The sequence below is a fragment of the Bos javanicus genome, chromosome 4 (genome assembly GCF_032452875.1).
Source record: "Bos javanicus breed banteng chromosome 4, ARS-OSU_banteng_1.0, whole genome shotgun sequence".
Taxonomy (NCBI): domain Eukaryota; kingdom Metazoa; phylum Chordata; class Mammalia; order Artiodactyla; family Bovidae; genus Bos; species Bos javanicus.
The window spans coordinates 48,682,430-48,696,363 of NC_083871.1; the positions used below are offsets into that span (position 1 = coordinate 48,682,430).

The 13,934-nt window shown below is 39.7% G+C and overlaps 1 long non-coding RNA gene across 1 annotated transcript in view; it reads left to right on the forward strand.

Moving 5' to 3' along the window:
- LOC133246054 (uncharacterized) overlaps nt 1-13,055 on the forward strand; it is a 60,525-nt gene extending 47,470 nt beyond the window's left edge. The window contains exon 4 of the long non-coding RNA XR_009735882.1: nt 8-13,055. This is a non-coding gene — a long non-coding RNA (uncharacterized LOC133246054). The remainder of the gene's footprint in view (nt 1-7) is intronic.
- Nucleotides 13,056-13,934: the final 879 nt, after the last annotated feature.

The following is a 13,934-nucleotide window of genomic DNA, read 5'->3' on the forward strand; positions in this document are numbered from 1 at the left end:
CATTCAGCTTTCATCTTCTCAGACTCAACAGTGGACCAACATCAAAGGAGGAAAGCAAAATTAAAGAAGAATAAATATCATCAAAACAAAAGTTAAATTTTTTTGAACAGTGTTGTATAAAAGATAATAACTTGTTCCCAAACAAGCAAGGACATGTGATAAGAGAGTAGCCACATTTTATGTCTGAATTCAGAAAAATCAGCGACTACCAAGCCTAACCCACATGTGTGAGACTAGGTGTCGGGGGAAGGGGAGCAGGTTGTGAGACAGAGACGGTGAGGAGAAAGCAGGCAGACTAGGGAAGGGAGTCTGAGCACATGGCCTTGAGGAGGCAGCCCAAGGAGTGGGGATCAATCAAGAAGAAGAAATCTCCAAATTTAAAGAAGAATTGAGTCAAGCAGGTTTGGGAAAGGTGAAAGAGGTCACTGACTTGAGTGAGTTTTTCTGAAAGACAGACTAACATATGTATAAATCAGATGGAGGAGAAAACGGTCCTTGGTTTGATAGCTGAATGAGGAGGAAAGTAGTAACTACATTAGTAAATAGATAAATAAATACCAGTAAAAAGAGAAAATTAAAAAAGTAGAGAGTTGACCTCATGTTGGTTTTTTCCCCCCAGAGAAAAGAGAGGTCTGCAATAACTTGTGAGTGACAAGACACCAAGACTCCTAGGGGATGCTTCATGACCATGCAGTCTGGCTCTGGGAGGAGAGCCTCTTAGGATTATTCAAGTATTAGGGGATGAAACAGGACTCCCTCTAATGCTCTGAGATTGTACTGTTTATTTTCCTAATGGGAGACTATATTTTCAGTGGCAGAGGCAAATGTCTGAGAGTTAGAAAGCATGATAGAGTTCAGGAGGAAAAAAAAAAAAACTTCCTGGAACAGATTGGCTTACCATTGCATTTACAAATAATTCCCCTACTGTTAAAATACGCCTTTGGCAGACAGATTCAGTTTACTACTGGAAAAAAAGGGAAATAATAAAATCCATGACATCAGTGCTTTTGACTATTTCATTGAAAGAAGCTAACAAAAGATAGCAGTAATTGGAGGTGCTCCTCAATTTTTGATTCAGATGAAATTTTTTTTCATAATTTTATTATGAAGTCTAGTAGTAACAAGTGACAGAATAATACCTCATATCTAAAATTATGCTACAAAAAGAAGGTGACAGACTTAGATGTTCCAGTATCTTAAAACCAATAACAGAATGAGCAGAAAGAGCTTGAATGGTGCTTGGGTCTGCAGAGACAGTCGTCAATACATTGAGACATACATCTTTTAAAAATAGAGTCAGCAGATGGGTTGTCTTCTAACTGCGTGAAATGTATAAAATCACTAGGAAAATATGATTAGAATTCCAATACATTATGGATAAAGCTTGAAATAAGGCAAGAATATTCATACAATCCTCTGCAATATACATAACAATAGAAAGTCTGAAAATATACTCCATGGTAAAATGCTAATGAAACATTAATAAGCAACATTTCTGTACATGATCAGTGAAAGTAGAGCGTTATTAAGGGTTAGAAATCTCTTATTTAGGGAAGAGTACAGCTATATAAATAAAGAGGACAGGATTAGAAATGGTACAAGCAATCTTTTTGGTAGATCAAAGAATCAGGAGAAAAGAATACATAAAGTGTGATCCCGGTCTTGTTTTAAAAAAATAACAGCTATTGTCTCTGGATATATGGAATATATGAAATTCTAATATTTCCTTTGTATTTTTTATTTTTCAAATAATAGCATGTATTATTATTTAAAATAATATTTTTTAAATTGTGCTGCAGATTTAAGGTCAGTACACTGTGTAAATAAGGGAAAAACCATATGTAAGTTGTAACCTACAAAAATAATATTTTTATAAGGGTGACAAGAACAGATGGATTCTGTTTGCATTTTGGTAACAAATACGTAGGTCTAGATTCAGTGTAAGCAACTTTAGAGTGATTGAGGCAGAGGAGAGGAAAAAATATTTTTAAAATGAGAAAGTATTTTTATAATATTTTTAAATGAATTAAATTCTCATTATAATCTTAAAAGTAAGATTTTTAAAAAAACATGAAAAGAAGCAAAACAAAATTAGAAGAGGTATTAAAAAGAATGTCATACAGAGTTGAAAATTATAAACATGTATGTACCTTGAGCAAGATGTGAAGTATTTCTACTGAAACATATATAGGATCATAGGACTCTAGGCCTTGAAAGAATCTTAGAGATTATCTAGTATCTAAATTCCTTCATTTTATAGAAGAAACTAAGATCCAGAAAGGCGAAGTGCCCCAAACCTAGTTGTCAGCATTTAGTGCTCATTTTGTCTGGTTCTACTATGGTTTATGCCCTGTGTGAGCATTGCAGTCTTCCTCTTACAATTTTCAAAAAAGATAAGGAACATTCATTAGGGCTGGGCCATGATACAATAGTGCATATTTAAAGGGATGTGTTCAGCTTTTCTAAAACTGAAGAGGATTGGATAACTGACAGGAATTGAAATAAAAAGGTAAGCTACTACTTATAAATTGCATGGAGAAAATGGAGAGTGGAGGGGTGGGCATGAGAGATATCAGTGAAGTGAAGTGAAGTCGCTCAGTCGTGTCCGACTCTTTGCGACCCCATGGACTGTAGCCTATCAGGTTCTTCCACCCATGGGATTTTCCAGGCAAGAGTGCTGGAGTGGATTGCCATTTCCTTCTCCAGGGGATCTTCCTGACCCAGGAATCGAACCCACGTCTCCCACATTGCGGGCAGACGCTTTACCGTCTGAGCCAGTGAACTCAGACACAATTTGGGAAGCACGAGAAAAGAGATTAGCCCACTGAGATTGACCCTGAATCAAGGGTAGAATGTGGCAGCTCCCTATAGAACATTGCTGGTTGGTAAAAATACTGACATTGTAGGTGTTTAGGGTTTATGTTTGTAGAAAGATGGATAGAATCAGAAATAATTTTTCGTGCAAAGCCAAGCAGCAAGTTTTCTGGAAGTCATGAATGAGAACAAAGTGTTAATGGAGTTCTTCTTTTCAGGGAACCATGACAAATAAAAAATAGGAAGCAGAAAGAGGGTAGGTCATTCAGGAGGTATGTGCCAACACTGAACACAGAAATAAATTGGCTTTTTAAGAAATTGGTGGTAGTGGTTTAGTCGCTAAGTCGTGTCCGACTCTTGCAACCCCATGGACTGTAGCCTGCCAGGCTCCTCAGTCCATGGGATTCTCCAGGCAAGAATAATGGAGTGGGTTGCCATTTCCTTCTCCAGGGGATCTTCCCAACCCAGGAATCAAACCCAGGTCTCCTGTATTGCAGGCAGATTCTTTGGCGATTGAGCTATGAGGGAAGACCTTTAAAGAATCATTTGACATAAAATAGTGCATCCAAGCTTTAGGGAGAAAATTCTGAGCAGAAACAAAAATGCACAACAACCCAAGTGGGTGGGTAGAGATATTTAAATTTAGGTTTCTGTTACATTGTTTTTGTTTATTTGTTAAATCATGTCTGATTCTGTGACCCCATGGACTGCAGCACACCAGGCTTCCCTGTACATCACCATCTCCCAGAATTTGCTCAGATTCATGTTATCTAACGATCTTATCATGTTATCTTCTGCCACCCCTTTCTCCTTTTGTCCTCAATCTTTCCCAGCATCAGGGTCTTTTCTAATGAGTTGGCTCTTCGCATCAGGTGGCCAGAGTATTGGAGCTTCAGCTTCAGCATCAGTCCTTCCAATGAATCTTCAGGATAGATTTCCCTTAAAATTTACAGGTTTGATCTCCTTGCAGTCCAAGGGACTCTCAAGAGTCTTATCCAGCACCACAGGTCGAAAGCATCAATTCTTCGGCACCCAGCTTTTAGGGTCCAGCTCTCTCTGTATATGACTACTTTAGCTTTGACTATACAGACCTTTGTCATCAAAATGATGTCTGTGCTTTTTAATATGCTGTCTAGGTTTGTCATAGCTTTTCTTCCAAGGAGCAAGCGTCCTTTAATTTCATGGCTGCAGTCACCATCAGCAGTGAATAAAATCTATCACTGCTTCCACTTTTTCCCCTTCTATTTGCCGTGAAGTGATGGGACAGGATGCCATGATCTTAGTTTTCCGAATGTTGAGTTTTAAACCAGCTTTTCACTCTCCTCTTTCACCCTCATTGAGAGGCTCTTCACTTCCTCTTCTCTTTCTGCCATTAGTGTGGTGTCATCTGCATATCCGAGGTTTTTGATATCCCTCCCTGCACCAATCCTGATTCCAGCTTGTGATTCATCCAGCCCAGTATTTCACATGATGTATTCTGCATATAAGTTAAATAAGCAGGGTGACAGTATACAACCTTGTATACTTTCCCAGTTTGGAGCCAGTCCATTGTTCTATGTCCAGTTCTAACTGTTACTTCTTGATCCGCATACAGGTTTCTTAGGAGACGGGTAAGATGGTCTGGCACTCCCATCTCTTTAAGAATTTTTCAGTTTGTTATGATTCACACAGATAACAGTTATAAAATATGAACTATAAAAATGAATGGAATTTCATGGAGGAAAGTCATCAATGTATAAATACTGAAAGAAAATATTCAGTTGAGTTCAGTTCAGTCACTCAGTCATGTCCAACTCTTTGCGACCCCATGAATCGCAGCACGCCAGGCTTCCCTGTCCATCACCAACTCCCAGAGTTTACCCAAACTCATGCGCATCAAGTCGGTGATGCCATCCAGCCATCTCATCCTCTGTCGTCCCCTTCTTCTCCTGCCCCCAATCCCTCCCAGCATCAGGGTCTTTTCCAATGAGTCATCTCTTCACATGAGGTGGCCAAAGTACTGGAGTTTCAGCTTCAGCATCAGTCCTTCCAATGAATACCCAGGACTGATCTCCTTTAGGATGGACTGGTTGGATCTCTTTGCGGTCCAAGTGACTCTCAACAGTCTTCTCCAACAGCATCGTTCAAAAGGATCAATTCTTTGGCACTCAGCTCTCTTCACAGTCCAACTCTCACATCCATACATGACCACTGGAAAAACCATAGCCTTGACTAGATGGACCTTTGTTGGCAAAGTAATGTCTCTGCTTTTGAATATGCCATCTAGATTGGTCATAACTTTCCTTCCAAGGAGTAAGCGTCTTTTAATTTCATGACTGCAATCACCATCTGCAGTGATTTTGGAGCCCCAAAAATAAAGTCTGACACTGTTTCCACTGTTTCCCCAGATATTTCCCATGAAGTGATGGGACCAGATGCCATGATCTTCGTTTTCTGAATGTTGAGCTTTAAGCCAACTTTTTCACTCTCCTCTTGCACTTTCATCAAGAGGCTTTTTAGTTCCTCTTCACTTTCTGCCATAAGGGTAGTGTCATCTGCATATCTGAGGTTATTGATATTTCTCCGGGCAATCTTGATTCCAGCTTGTGTTTCTTCCAGTCCAGTGTTTCTCATGATGTACTCTGCATGGAAGTTAAATAAGCAGGGTGACAATATACAGCCTTGACGTGCTCCTTTTCCTGTTTGGAACCAGTCTGTTGTTCCATGTCCAGTTCTAACTGTTGTTTCCTGACCTACATACTAGTTTCTCAAGAGGCAGATCAGGTGGTCTGGTATTCCCATCTCTTTCAGAATTTTCCACAGTTTATTGTGATCCACACAGTCAAAGGCTTTGGCATAGTCAAGAAAGCAGAAATAGATGTTTTTCTGGAACTCTCTGGTGTTTTCAGTGATCCAGCGGATGTTGGCAATTTGATCTCTGGTTCCTCTGCCTTTTCTAAAACCAGCTTAAAAGAAAAGATTAGCTTTGAATAAATATTACAATTGTGTTTCAAGTTTTCTCTTTTTATATCACCCAGAAAAATTGATTTAAATTAAATATATTTATGAAGTTTTGTGACTATTAAAAAAAATTGTCAAGTATTTTTTTCATGACTAATGCTGACCTGTTTGTCCCACTTCCACTTAGATTCTGAGGCTCCTACAATTATGCAATAAAGTCAGTTGAGGGGGGACTTTAGAGGGTCCCTCACACTGTGGGGAGATGTATTTCAAGGGAGATAGTTTTATAGAAGATAGCTACATTTTCCAGCTGCTGTCTTGGGGGCTTTGGCTCTGAACCAAGTATCTGTGCAATGATATCAGCTGCTCTGGCCCTGCTGCTAATATCCTCTGCCTTTGTTTAACAGCAGAAGATGGCATTCCAAACACCAGCGGTCTAATAGGAGGATGCAGTTCTACTTACCTCCAAATGGAGTAGGTCTCCCAGTTTATGTGCTGTCAGATTCATCTTGTATTTCTTCATAATTATGTAATTTGTTTTCTATTTATTTATATAATGTCAATCTCCCTAACCAGAAAGTAAGGACAGAAATCATTTAACTTCTATCCTGAGTGTCCATCTGTTTAACCATAACTCCTAGTACAGTGCCTGGCACAAACTAGGTCCTTTCAGTAATGCTGACTTCATGGAGGAAGAATTCTCTTCAAGAGCCAGTACAGCTATGAAAATAAATGTTCCTTAATCTATGTCAAACAAGTAACTTGCCACATTTTTTAACTTCTGGAAAATGGTTGCGTTTCAAATATCTTTTAAGGCTTATTCATTTTGCTTGGTGCAACTCTCAGCATTAGGATTCTTGATTCATTGGGATGTACTCCAAAAATAGGAAATCAAATCTAAATGCATAAATTGGACCAGGAGGTAGTCTCTTGAATATATTATAATCCTTACAGATGATAAACTCTCTTCCCAATCGCTTCCCATCCTCCCTGGATTGTTTCATACCAAAAAAGGCATGCTTCACAGAGCTCACAGAGTCCTTTAAGCGGCAGGTTCTATTTAAATTCATAGATAGGCCTTGTCAGGCGGTACTGTATTAACAGTACAGTACTACTGCAAAGTAACTTTGCAGTTAAAACAATACTTTTGGTATCTTTTCATGTTTCTTCAATCCCTCCTCATTTTTTGGAGACCTTGTGAACTCTGCTGCTGCTGCTGCTAAGTCGCTTCAGTCGTGTCCAACTCTGTGCGACCCGATAGACGGCAGCCCTTCAGGCTCCTCTGTCCCTGGGATTCTCCAGGCAAGAATACTGGAGTGGGTTGCCATTTCCTTCTCCAATGGGCCTGCCTTAAAAGAAATTTTTTTAAAAATCAAGAATTAAGCAACAGCCAGAAATGCCACTATGAAATTACCATTATCATACATGCAAGCATACACAAGCAGTAAATACATTTGATTTCCTAATTTTTGCATGATCTTACTGTGATACAGTGTCTGAGAAATCATTGGGAACACTGTATGTTCAAATCTTTGCTCAATCCTTACATTTTATAGAATTCATGTGATTTTTCAGCTTGTGTCCAGCCTTTTCAGACAACAGACTTATTCTATTAGGATCCATGGAGAATAACACATTTCCTGAGAAAACGAGATCTTTCCTCATCTTGAAGTGCCAAACAGAGCCTGAAAGAGATGATTTAACAAGATTTGACCTTAGGTGCCCTCACTGAGTTATTATGATTTGTTTCAGATGTTATCTTCATTTTCCCAGTAGCAGAGTAATATCTTAGAAAAAGATGAGGTCACTAAGCTGTTCTACAAATACATCTTTCCAACTGATACAGTTTATATATATAATCCTGCTGATTCTGTTTCTGCTATTGAATAGCTGGGAAACCTTGGGAATGCCATTTTAATTTCCTTCTGGCCTCATTTTCCTTATTTACAGATTGAAGGAGTTGCAAAAGATCAACGATTTAACATATTTGGCAACAAAACCCTTTCTTCAAATAAAATATTTTGTCAAAGCCAAAGGTATGGAATAAAATATGGCCCTAAAAAACATAGCTTGAAAATCATTGACTTACTCTTATGTCAATTTGACTATGAAATATTATAATTCCCATTGATGTATTCATGGTTCATCCTGAGAAATATTCACTGAATATCTGCAGATATTAAGCTCTGCAGTGATCTACTGTAACTTATGCAAGCTAGGCCATGACCTGTTTCTCCTAGCACATTATTTTTCAGAGGGAGAACACTAATTCCATAAATAAAATAAAAAGTTATGATACAAGTACAAAAGGATACACAAAATAGGGAGTGGTTACTGCTGGCTGGGGGACTGAAGAATTTTTCATGTGGGGTGGCATTTGAACAAGAGGTAGGATTTTTAACTGGGGAAGATATGTAAGGGTTTCCAGGTTGAGCAAACATGATAAGTGAAGGTGTAGAGGCAGGAATTTGAAAAGCAGTTTAAGAGAAAGGCACAACCATTGGTTGTGATGTAAATGGCATAATAGGGACTTAAAGCCAAAGCTAAGAAATTAGGTTGGAATCAGATTATCAAAGTCCTTGAATTTCATAATAATGAGGTTTGCTTTTATTCTCCAGGAAACAAAAAGTCATTGGGGGAAAAAATTATTTTTTATCAGAAGGTGATATATATAGAAATGTATCTAGAAAATATTTTTCCAAATAAGGTATAATAAGAAATGAAAAAAACTAGAGACAGGAGGGTTAATTAGAAGACAATTGTCTGGCAAGAAGTGATGGAGACCCAGCCTGGGCACAGTGCTATGAACCAAAATATGTCACCCAAAATTATCTATTAATATGATGATGCTCTAACTCCCAGAGTGACAGTATTTGGAGACAGGACTTTTAGGAGGTCATTAAGGGCTTTTCAGGTAGCACTAGTGGTAAAGAACCCACCTCCCAGTGCAGGAGACGTAAGAGACCTGGGTTCAATCCCTGTGTAGGGAAGATCCCCTGGAGAAGAAAATGGAAACCCACTCCAGTATTCTTGCCTGGAGAACCCCATGGACAGAAGAGCCTGATGGGTAACAGTCCATAAGGTCACAAAGAGTCAGACCCAACTGAAGCGACTCAGCAGCAGCAAGGTTAAAAGAAGTCATGAAGATGGGACTCAATCCAATTGGAGCAGGTAGTATTATAAAAAGAAAGAGAGAGAGAAATCATTGTCTTTCTCCAAGCACACAGACTGAGGAAAGGTCAGGGGAGGGCTCGGTGAGAAAAAGGTTGTCAGCAGTCCAGGAAGAGATCTCTCACAGAACCTAGCCATGCTGGCACCCTAATCTCAGACTTCCAGCCTCTAGGACTATAAGAAAATAGACTCTTGTTTTTTAAGCCACCTAGTCCAAGCTACTTTGTGATGGCAGCCTGAGCATACAAAGATAGTGACATTAGGAATGGCAGAGAGTGGACAAATGTCAGCAAGATGCCACGGAAATAGAATCAACAGGATTTGACATCTAATCCACTTTGTGATGTGGGAGGCAAAGGTCAACAGTGACTATAAGCCAGTGACTCGAAGGTGTTCTGATACCATTTATAGATACAGAGAACAGAAGGGAAAGAACAGTTCTGAGGGGGCAGAGCATAATTTTTGTTTCTACATGTTTGGTGATTGAATTTGAGGCATTGACAATATAGCCATGCAGAGTCTTCTAGCAGATAAATGAAACTGTGGATTTGGTGGTTAAGAGAGATGCCTGAACTAAAAATCTAATCCATTTTGGAGTCCTCTGCAGAGGGATAACATCAAGGACTGCTCATGGATGAACAAAAACATTCATGCACAAAAAAAAGTCTGAATGACCCCAAGTCTATCAAAAATGATGCCTGTCTTTATGTTTTCCATGTAGGCCTGGCTTAAATGTGTTTTTACAAATTCTAGAACTTGGGCAATAAAAGAGATTGAGAAAATACTGAATATCTACTTTTAAAATGGTAAATAAAGTCATTTAAACACTTCCAAGTATCCCCTTCTGCTCTGATACACGTGTAATTTGTTTCTGTTGGCAAGAAAAAGACCATCCAGAATTTACTTGACCAGACAGTTCAGCAAACAAAAGATACTATTACCCTGAAGCAGGGTAAAGGGTGAACTTTTCTTCAAATAAAGTACACATTAGCTCTAAGAGGACTGAAAGCAAAAGTGGAACATTCGATCCCAGAAGTATGTTAATTAGCAAGAGAATTCCCCACCTGGGAATCTTGGTTCTAGAATTTCCCAAGTGACAATGGATTAACTAAATTGGAGACAGAACATGAGGAAGAAGCAAAGGACATAATGAAAGTAGAACAAGATATTATAAAACAAAGGGAAATTTCATAAACATTTAACTTGGTGACACAATAAATAGGATATTTAGAGAATGAATACCTTGAAGGTCTTTCCCTGTTTAAAAAAAAAATAGCTACCTGTCTTAGGAGCAACTGATTTCTACAATTCATAGGACCTGATGCAGGCTTGGGATTTCTCACAGAATGTTCAGCCCACTAAATAAAGACTGGAAAGTCATAGCTATATGGTTCCCCTGACCCAGAGAAAAAGAAAGAGTTCCATGAAATGTGGGGATCCCTGTAACTTAGCACCTGCCATAGAAATTCATATGTGTAGGTCACTCCTAGTTCCCAGAAACATCCGCTTGCAGTTAAATTTAAGCTCTTTTGTTAGATAATGACATATTTCTAAATAATATATATGTTACTATTTCTTGATTCTCCAATTAAATATTTCTATTGACTCCCTGTTATGAAATGTCAGGATTTAGTGCTCTTATTCTTTCCTCCAACAATACAGACACAGACATACACACACACTCTTTCCTTTTCTTTTTCTGGCTGATATAGTCATACCACACTTTTTGATTGAATGAATTCTCATTGTTTTCATTGTTGCTGCTGCTGCTAAGTCGCTTCAGTTGTGTTCGACTCTGTGCGATCCCATAGACGGCAGCCCACCAGGCTCCCCGGTCCCTGGGATTCTCCAGGCAAGAACACTGGAGTGGGTTGCCATTTCCTTCTCCAATGCATGAAAGTGAAAAATGAAAGTTAAGTCGCTCAGTCGTGTCTGACTCTTAGTGACCCCATAGACTGCAGCCTACCAGGCTCTTCTGTCCATGGGATTTTCCAGGCAAGAGAACTGGAGTGGGGTGCCATTGCCTTCTACATAAATATTGCTCATGGCCAAGCCACATAATGTTCTTTGATTTTACCACCTTTCTTTTTCAACCTTCTGTTTTCCCTGGAGTGGATCTCACTGTTGTCATCAATTGTCTAGTTTTCTCTTAAACTATTATTCATCCATTTCTGGAACTCTCTTCTAGAGGTGTAGTTTTCTAAATATACCAAGCTAAATTCAAGCACATTACATAATTTGTCAGGGGCTTTCTTCTTCTTTGGGAACTTCCTTCTGTATGTCTCTGATTTCTTTTTTCAACTGGGCCTGCACACAGCTGCTATCTCAGGCCCTCTTCACCACTATTCTAAGAATTCTCTTAGCCTTTCTTCTGTGTGCATTCCCTTGCCTGAGACAACTTCCTCCTTTTTTTTTTATCCTTTCTTCCTTCTTTTTACTCAGTAAATATTGAGTGCCCCCTACGTTCCAGGCATTGTTCTAGGTGTCATGGATAGAGAAGACCTAGTATTAATGAGTTCAGCATGATTTTGTGGTGCCTATTAGACATCTTCCCTGGTGGCTCAATGGTAAAGAATCCACCTGCCAATGTAGGAGACACAGGAGGCGTGGTTTCGATTCCTGGGACAAGCAGATCCCCTGGAGGAGGAAATGGCAACCCACTCCAGCATTCTTGCCTAGGAAATCCCATGGAGAGAGGAGAATGGCAGGCTACAGCCATGGAGTCACAAAGAGTTGGGCACAATGGAGCGTGCACATACGTTAGTCTTAGACATCTCATGGCAGCTGGATATAGAGATATTGGGTTCAGAGAAAGATATACGGTTCAGAAAGACTGGAGATAGAAATTTGAGAATCATTCAGATATAAATGGTATTGAATGCCCCTGGGCTTGCTCCTTGGAGAAGTGAGTGTGGAGAAAGAGGGTACCAGGGGTACTTCCGCATTTAGAGGTCAGGAAGATAAGACATATCCAGGAAAATGAGACTGAGAGTATGTGGCCAGGGAGGTAGGAAGAGAACCAAGAAAAGCAATGTCCTGAAAACTAAGTGAAGAAAATGTTTTACCTGGGCTTCCCCAAGATGGCTCCCTGCTTAGTGGAGCCAACAAGGAGATTCTCTGCCTTCAGGGAGGCCCTGGTTCCTCTATAAGGAGTTTTTAGTTCATTGAGTCTTATTCCCTTCAAACATAAAACAATAGCTAAAGAGCCAGACTGCCTAGGGTCCCATCCCAGTACCATTTGTGAGCTCTGTGATCTCAGGCAATTACCTAACTTTTCTATGCTTTGGTTTATTCATCTGTAGGATAATAATATTTGCATCTGATAGAGTCTTTGTGAATATTAAATGAGTTGGCCGACATAAAGTGCTTAGAACAGTATCTGATAAGTAAATGTTAATTATTTTTCTATTACTGTGTATCAGAAGATATTAAAGTGCTTCTTGATTTTTCTTCTGTTCATTTCAGTCTTTACATCTCTGAGTTAATATTATAAGTTCATTTCCTTTCATCCCAGTCTTTCATACTAAAAGTTTTCCTTGGAAACGATGATTCCTACCTGAACTCACGTTTATGAGATAGGTAGGGGTGAATGTGGTTATTCACTGATGAATTTCAAAATGGGGTAAAAAGAGAGCTGAGTTTTTCATGGAGGGAGCCTCAAATGTCAGCATTTGTAGATCTTGTTTCTTGGGTTAGTCAGTCCGCTAAAAACAAATCCTTGCCTAGAAGGGTGTAAAGCTCCAAATCAGAATCTGGAGAGTTCAGTAGGGGAGGAAGCCACCAACAAGTAGTTCACCAAATGAGTGTGTGCATGTTAAGTTGCTTCAGTTGTGTCCAACTCTGAGCAACCGTATGGACTCTAGGCCCCCAAGCTCCTCTCTCCATGGGATTCTCCAGGCAAGAATAGTGGAGTGGATTGCCATGCCCTCCTCCAGGAGATATTTCCAATCCAGGGATGGAACCCACATCTCCTGCATTGGCAGGAGGGTTCTTTACCACTAGCACCACCTGTACCAGTCCCCGTCTTTTTAGTAGAGAATCTTATCCCCACCATAGAACAACAGACTGGTTACAAATCAAGAAAGGAGTACGTCAAGGCTGCATATTGTCACCCTGCTTATTTAACTTATATGCAGATTACATCATGAAAAATGCTGGACTGGATGAAGCACAAGCTGGCATCAAGATTGCCAGGAGAAATATCAATAACCTCAGATATGCAGATGATACCACCCTTATGGCAGAAAGCGAAGATGAAAGTGAAAGAGGAGAGTGAAAAAGTTGGATTAAAACTCAACATTCAGAAAACTAAGATCATGGCATCTGGTCCCATCACTTCATGCCAAATAGATGGGGAAGCAATGGAAACAGTCACAGACTTCATTTTTGAGGGCTCCAAAATCAATGCAGATGGAGACTGCAGCCATGAAATTAAAAGACGTTTACTCCTTGGAAAAAAAGCTACGACCAACCTAGACAGCATATTAAAAACTAGAGACATCACTTTGCCAACAAAGGTCCATCTAGTCAAAGCTATGGTTTTTCCAGTAGTCATGTATGTATATGAGAGTTGGACTATAAAGAAAGCTGAGCGTTAAAGAACTGATGCTTTTGAACTGTGGTGATGGAGAAGACTTTTGAGAGTCCCTTGGACTGCAAGGAGATCCAACCAGTCCATCCTAAAGGAAATCAGTCCTGAATATTCACTGGAAGGACTGATGTTGAAGCTGAAACTCCAATACTTTGGCCACCTGATGCAAAGAACTGACTCATTTGAAAAGACCTTGATGCTGGGAAAGATTGAAGGTGGGAGGAGAAGGGGTCGACAGAGGATGAGATGGTTGGATGGCATCCCCGATTCAATGGACATGAATTTCTGTAAGTTTCGGAGTTGGTGATGGACAAGGAGGCCTGGCGTGCTGCAGTCCATGGGATCGCAAACAGTCGGACATGACTGGGTGACTGAACTGAACTTATCCACACCATCAGCTGTGCCAAACTCTACAGAA